Source organism: Tenrec ecaudatus, chromosome 16 (assembly GCF_050624435.1).
Source record: "Tenrec ecaudatus isolate mTenEca1 chromosome 16, mTenEca1.hap1, whole genome shotgun sequence".
Lineage (NCBI taxonomy): Eukaryota > Metazoa > Chordata > Mammalia > Afrosoricida > Tenrecidae > Tenrec > Tenrec ecaudatus.
This window is the reverse complement of record NC_134545.1, coordinates 21,164,356-21,170,379: the sequence shown is the minus strand read 5'-3', so window position 1 is coordinate 21,170,379 and position 6,024 is coordinate 21,164,356. Positions and strand designations below refer to the sequence as shown.

Here is a 6,024-nt window from a genome sequence, read left to right as displayed (position 1 = left end):
GATTTGTCCACAGATGGTAGAGAAATGCAAGCTCATCTCTTTCTGCAGCACCATCTGGCCTCACTACAAGCTAGGGGATGGGGAATCCTGGCGGAAGAATGGCCCCCTTTCCTTTCCAGCTAGACCCTCTCTGTAAGGGATGGAGCAGTGGGCAGAGGGCTTATATTAAAGCACATTTCCTCTTGAGAAGCAGTAAACACCTCTGTCGTAAGTGTATCAAGGACCCTCTACTGCAGTGGTTCTCAACCTTCCAAATGCCACCCCCCTTTTAATACAGTTCCTCATGCTGTGGGGAAACCCCCCACCCACCCCCAACCATAACATTATTTTTGTTGCTACTTCGTAACTGTAATTTGCTATGATATGAATCGGGCGACCCCTGTGAAAGGGCCATTTGACACCCACCCCCCAGGGGTCATGACCCACAGGTTGAGAACCACTGCCCTAAGGGGCCCTGAAACTGAAAGTCACTCTACCCCATACCACTACCTTGGTCCCTGAACCTTAAGAAGCTTGGGGGAAAGGTGGCCCGTGAACGTTCTGCCTTTAATAGAGCCAACTGGGGAGTTTGGTCCCCAAGCAGTTGACACACCTTCCACCTTTACTGTCCTCGGGCAGATTAAGAGGCCCCAGGCCGTTATTCAGACAGTGGAGAACAGTGCATAGAGGCCTTGCAGCAAATCACCCCAGTCTGTGACTTGGCATGGAAGGATGTAATGTTCTCTCTGAAACAGACTGTGACAGACTTTGACAAAGAGCGAGTGCTGAAGGGACTGCAGAAGTTTGCGGAAGGTTGACAGGTGATGCGTGACAAGTATCAATAGGAGGAACAGCTGGGCCTCTGACTGACCCGATCTGGAATTTTAAAGATTCCAGTGGCAAGTGGGTACAGGAACATTTCCTGGTGGGAATTGAAAATGGACTGAAGTCAGGCTTCACGGGAGTTGAAAGCCCGGTTTTTCTCCCACAGAGCAGCTGGTGGTTTCAAACTCCCTACCACTAGAATCACAACCCAACGTATAACCGTATGACGGCTACACCCTCAGGGCCCCAACAGTGTAACCCTTACAATGGACTCCGTGTTATCACATCGCCGTTTCCCTGCCACACTCACATTCCCTGGTCCATTGGTGGAACATGGAAATAGTGAGCGTCCTGCCCACCAGCGCTCAGCTCCCTTGTCCTGGGCCCTGCACCCATGCAGCCTGGAAGAAAAGAGAATGAGGAGATGGATCAAGTCCAGAGAGGGGGCCTGCAGGTGGTGGGGAGCCAGCTCCAGACAAAGGTTGATTCCCAGGCACGGCATACTCAGCGCAGGACCCACCTTCTCGAGCTGCCCAGTCACAAAGCCCAGGTTTCTGTCCAGGAGTGGGGTGGAATCCAGGCTGGCAGGAAGGGAACCTGTGCTTTCCAGTTCCCCACCCAGCCAGACACATACATTCCTGGCCCTGTTGGCTATTGGCACAGAGAGCCTGCCCTGAGGACACAGAGCTGGGGGACTGGCCGCCACTGCTGCTAAAGCCTGTATCTCCCAGGGCTGCGGGCCAGAACTACAGCCCCCGCCATGGGTCTGGAGCTGTACCTGGACCTGCTGCTCCAGCCCTGCTGCGCTGTCTACATCTTCTCCAAGAAGAACCGCATCCCCTTCGAGCTGCGCGCTGTGGACCTGCTCAAAGGTGGGGTGCGACCGACTCCTTCCTGAGCATCCCTTGACCCTAACGCCCCACGAATTCCCTTCTGCGAATCCCACCTCCCCTTCCCTACCCACTGCTGCTATCCCCTCCCCCAGCATCGACGAGGTTACCCCAGCCAGGTGATCCTGAACCTCTCTAGTGCCCCCTGAGCTGCAGAAACTGCAGCCTTCTGCCCAGTGGAATCCAGGAATGGTCACCATTCCCACTAGAATTTGTGTAAATCCACAGATCACAGAGAAGCCAGAGATGTGGGTGTGGGTCATCACTGGCCTTTGGAGCTCTTTTTTCTTTCCTTTTTTTGCAGTTTCTGAAAAGACTTACTTTGGGGGGTGGAGAGGGGGGCAGGGCACCCAGTCCTTCTTGGCAGCGGCCTTCCTCATGGCAGCCAGCACGTTGCTCAGCTCCTCTCTCTTCCTCTTGGCCCGGATATGTGTGCCCACCGCTTCTTGATGAACTTAAGTGCCCACTTGTCCTTGGAGACCTTGAGCAGCTCCATGGCCCTTCGTTTGTAGGGTGTGAAGCCACATACCTCCCGGATCATGTCCTGCATGAGCTTGGTGTGCTTAGTGAGGCGCTCGCAGCGGTGGCTGTGCCTCGGCTTGCTCTCGTTCTTGGTCACCTTGTGACCCTTGCTGAGGGTCGTGGCCATAGGGGAGCGCACAGCCATGGCCGTTCCTCTTCCATGGCTGCCGCGGCAGAAGGAAGGTGCCGCCCCTTGGGGCTTTCTTGAGGGTCATCTTTCCAAGGCAGGTGCCAGGCCTTTCTTGCAAGGTCCCACTGTGTAGATTCAAACCACTCACCCTGTGGGTACCAGCGGAGCACAAATAACCTCTCTGTCTTCCCACCCCCATGTCGGAGAGTCTTCACTGCCCTGGCTACTTCAGGGGCTCTGGTGGGAGGGAGAGTGGGGAGAGCAGGCAGGCACAGGGGCTCGCTCATGCCCTTGATCGTACATAACCCCCTCCTAGGGGAGCTTAAGAGCTTGCAGAAGAGCTCCGGGAGATGGACATGTCTGATCAGAGCACACGGGAGCAGATGAAGGGGCAGGAGGAGACAGTGGAACACAGCCTGGCCCACGAGGCCGTGAGGATGATGTTCTTGAGTAGAGCAGCCAGTCCACAGAGAGAACAACATGGCTGGCCCTACTATGAGACATGATGCCCCTCAGTGGCGATACAGGGGACAGCACTGGAGACACAGTGTGGGAATTGCACCTGACCTGATCCCACCACATCGAGGCAAAGCACAGGGGGAGTGCAGTGGAACAGCAAGGGAATGGAGTGGCAAGGTCCCCAGGGAATGCTGAAAGTGGACTTTGGGGCTAGGGCGTGGCGCCCCAACAGACTGGACTGGAAAATGCTCCTAAGGGCCAGCAAACGATCCTTGAACGAACTACAAACCTTTCTTTTGTGAAGTGTTTTGTTTTGTTCTTTGTCAGTGGTTTGTTTTTGTTGTTTTATTGTCTGGTTGTATACTGTTGCTTTGTTTTCCTCTGTCTTGTTATCGTGCATGTTAGTGTCTCCACAGGTCTGTCTGAATAGGACAGGCTGGATGAACTATCTGGAGGAAAAACAATAGGACAGACAGTTCCGGGGGGACAGACAGATCTGGGTGGGGGAGGGGGAGGAGGGTAAGGAAGTGGTGTTAATAAACACAGGGACAAGGGAACAACATGGGACCCAAAATGATAGTGAGGGGGGAGTGGCAGGCCTGATGGGGAACGATCAAGGATAAGGTTGCGTAGAGAAGAGGTATAGCTGTAGCCCAGGTGGGGACGGAGCATGGTGGTGGGGCAGGAGGAAAGTCAAGGGAGAGGGAGGAAGGAGCTGGGAGTCAAGGGGCATTTATGGAGATCTATTCAAAGACATGTACATGCAAACATATATATGAGGATGGGGAAATAGATCTAAGTGTCTACATATATAGATTTAATATTAAGGTGGCGGAAGGACCTTGGGCCTCTACTCAAGCACTCCCTCAATGCATGAATACTTTCGTTTATTAAATTGGTACTCTATGATGCTCACTCTCCCGACACAACTGCTGAAGCCAAAGTGGGTGAACAAGTAAATGTGGTGAAGAAAGCTGATGGTGCCCGGCTATCAAAAGAGATAGTGACTGGGGTCTTAAAGGCTTGAAGATAAACAAGCGGCCATCTAGCTCAGAAGCAACAAAGCCCACATGGAAGAACACACCAGCCTGTGTGAGCGAGTGATCCCAAAGGGATCAGTTATCAGGCACCAAAGAACAAAAAATCATCATATCATTGGCTGCACACCTCCATGATAGGATCGCTGAAGACAAATGGGTGCATAAGCAAATGTGGCGAAGAAAGCGGATGGTGCCCGGCCATCAAAAGAGATAGTGTCTGGGGTCTTAAAGGCTTGAAGATAAACAAGCGGCCATCTAGCTCAGAAGCAAAAAAGCCCACATGGAAGAAGCACACCAGCCAGTGCGATCTCGAGGTGCCCAAGGGACCAGGTATAAGGCATCATGCAAAAAAAAAAAGAATATGTGTGTATATATACCATATTGAATGAAGGGGGAAGTGCAGAGTGGAGACCCAAGGCCCAAGTGTCGGCCACTGGAGATCCCCTCATAGAGGGGTTTAGGAGAGGAGATGGGTCAGTCAGGGTGCGAGGTAGTACTGATGAAGAGCACAGCTTTCCCCCAGATCCTGGATGCTTCCTTCCCCCAACTACCATGATCTGAAATCTACCTTGCAGGATTGGATAGGGCAGAGGTTGTACACTGGTACATATGAGGGCTGGAGGCATAGGGAATCCAGGGTGGATGATACCTTCAGGACCAAGGGTGTGAGGGGCGATGCTGGGAGAGTGTAGGGTGAGTGGGTTGGAAAGGGGGAACTGATTACAGGGATCCACATGTGACCTCCTTCCTGGGAGAGGGACAGCAGAGAAGGGGGGGAAAGGAGACTCCAGATAGAGCAAGATATGACAAAATAACGATGTATAGATTACAAAGGGCACATGAGGGAGGGGGGAGGGGGGAGGGAGGGGGAAAAAAGAGGACCTGATGCAACGGGCTTAAGTGGAGAGCAAATGCTTTGAGAATGATTGGGGCAGGGAATGTATGGATGTGCTTTATACAATTGATGTATGTATATGTATGGGTTGTGATAAGAGTTGTATGAGTCCCTAATAAAATGTAAAAAAAAAAAAAAGACAGATAAAAAAAAGAGCTTGCAGAAGGGCCCTACCCTCAAGGATGATGACTTCGTCTTGACTGAAAGGTACTTCCCCAGGCACACTGCTGACCCTGAGCCCTGCTGGCTCCTGCCTCTGCCCCAGCCCCCTCTCCTCTCCTGCCTTGTCTCCTGGAACCAGGATCTCCCTGGCCACACACTGAGTGACCCCAGAAGAGAGGATGATGGGATAGACCAGATGGGGGGTAGAGGCTCTGACAAATGGGTGGGAAAATGGAATGGAATGGAAAATGTCCTCAAGGCTGCCCAGGGCTCCCTTCTCATTCCATTGAGTGGGCTGGGAGGAGCACAGGACCCCCATCCCTCTCCCAGACCTCTCCTGATGATACAACCTCTTGATGGCTTCCTTGAGCACCCACTATGTGGGTGCTGTGTTGGTTTGGGCAGGGCCTCTCCCCCACTGTGCCACCTCAGAAACCTTGGTGCAGAAGGGAGGTCAAGGGCTACTGCTTCACACTCACTATTGGGATATTGCGGTTCTGGTAAGGGCAAATCAACAAGTCGACCCCAGATAAGAGAGGTGTCAGGCAAGCCAGTCCCTAACAAGTCATCACAGGCTCGGCAGGCACGATTGCACAAAGATAATTAATAAAGATTATAGTAAAGTCATAGAGTATAAGAGATAGAAGAGAGAATGAAATGAAGGAGTCAGACACATTTCATGGTAGCATGTTCACCTCAGCCTCACTTGGTGGTCCACGTGGGGATGTGAAAGGTGGTAATTTCAGGAGCGAGCAAGAGAGATTTATTACTAACCAAGGCTCATATATCATTTGGGGGCGTGCAAGCCCCTTAATTACAGGTAAAAACATACATCATAGGAAGGGGTTGTGCTATAGGTAATATAGTAATGAGGGTGATGATCTAGGGGTATGCACACGATAGGAAGGAGAGGGATTGGGGGTACATACGTGATGGATCCTAGATTCATGATGCTGCCTGACCTTGATTTCCCTTGAGCTGGAGACTTGATTTAGCTTACGCTTTCAGGGGGGAAGCAATCCATTGTGCTCGACAGCAGGGAAAGAGCCCCACGTGTGGTGGGACCAGATAGGAGTCTGGTGACTGAATGCCTTCAGGGAGGATGTCTCTAAGTATCTGACC

At 52.1% G+C, this 6,024-nt stretch overlaps 2 pseudogenes; one reads left to right on the top strand and one right to left on the bottom strand.

Moving 5' to 3' along the window:
• The first annotated feature begins 1,564 nt into the window (after positions 1 to 1,564).
• Positions 1,565 to 6,024, top strand: part of LOC142429648 (glutathione S-transferase theta-2B-like) — a 49,010-nt pseudogene continuing 44,550 nt past the window's right edge.
• On the bottom strand, positions 2,012 to 2,361 carry LOC142429509 (large ribosomal subunit protein eL36 pseudogene; annotated as a pseudogene).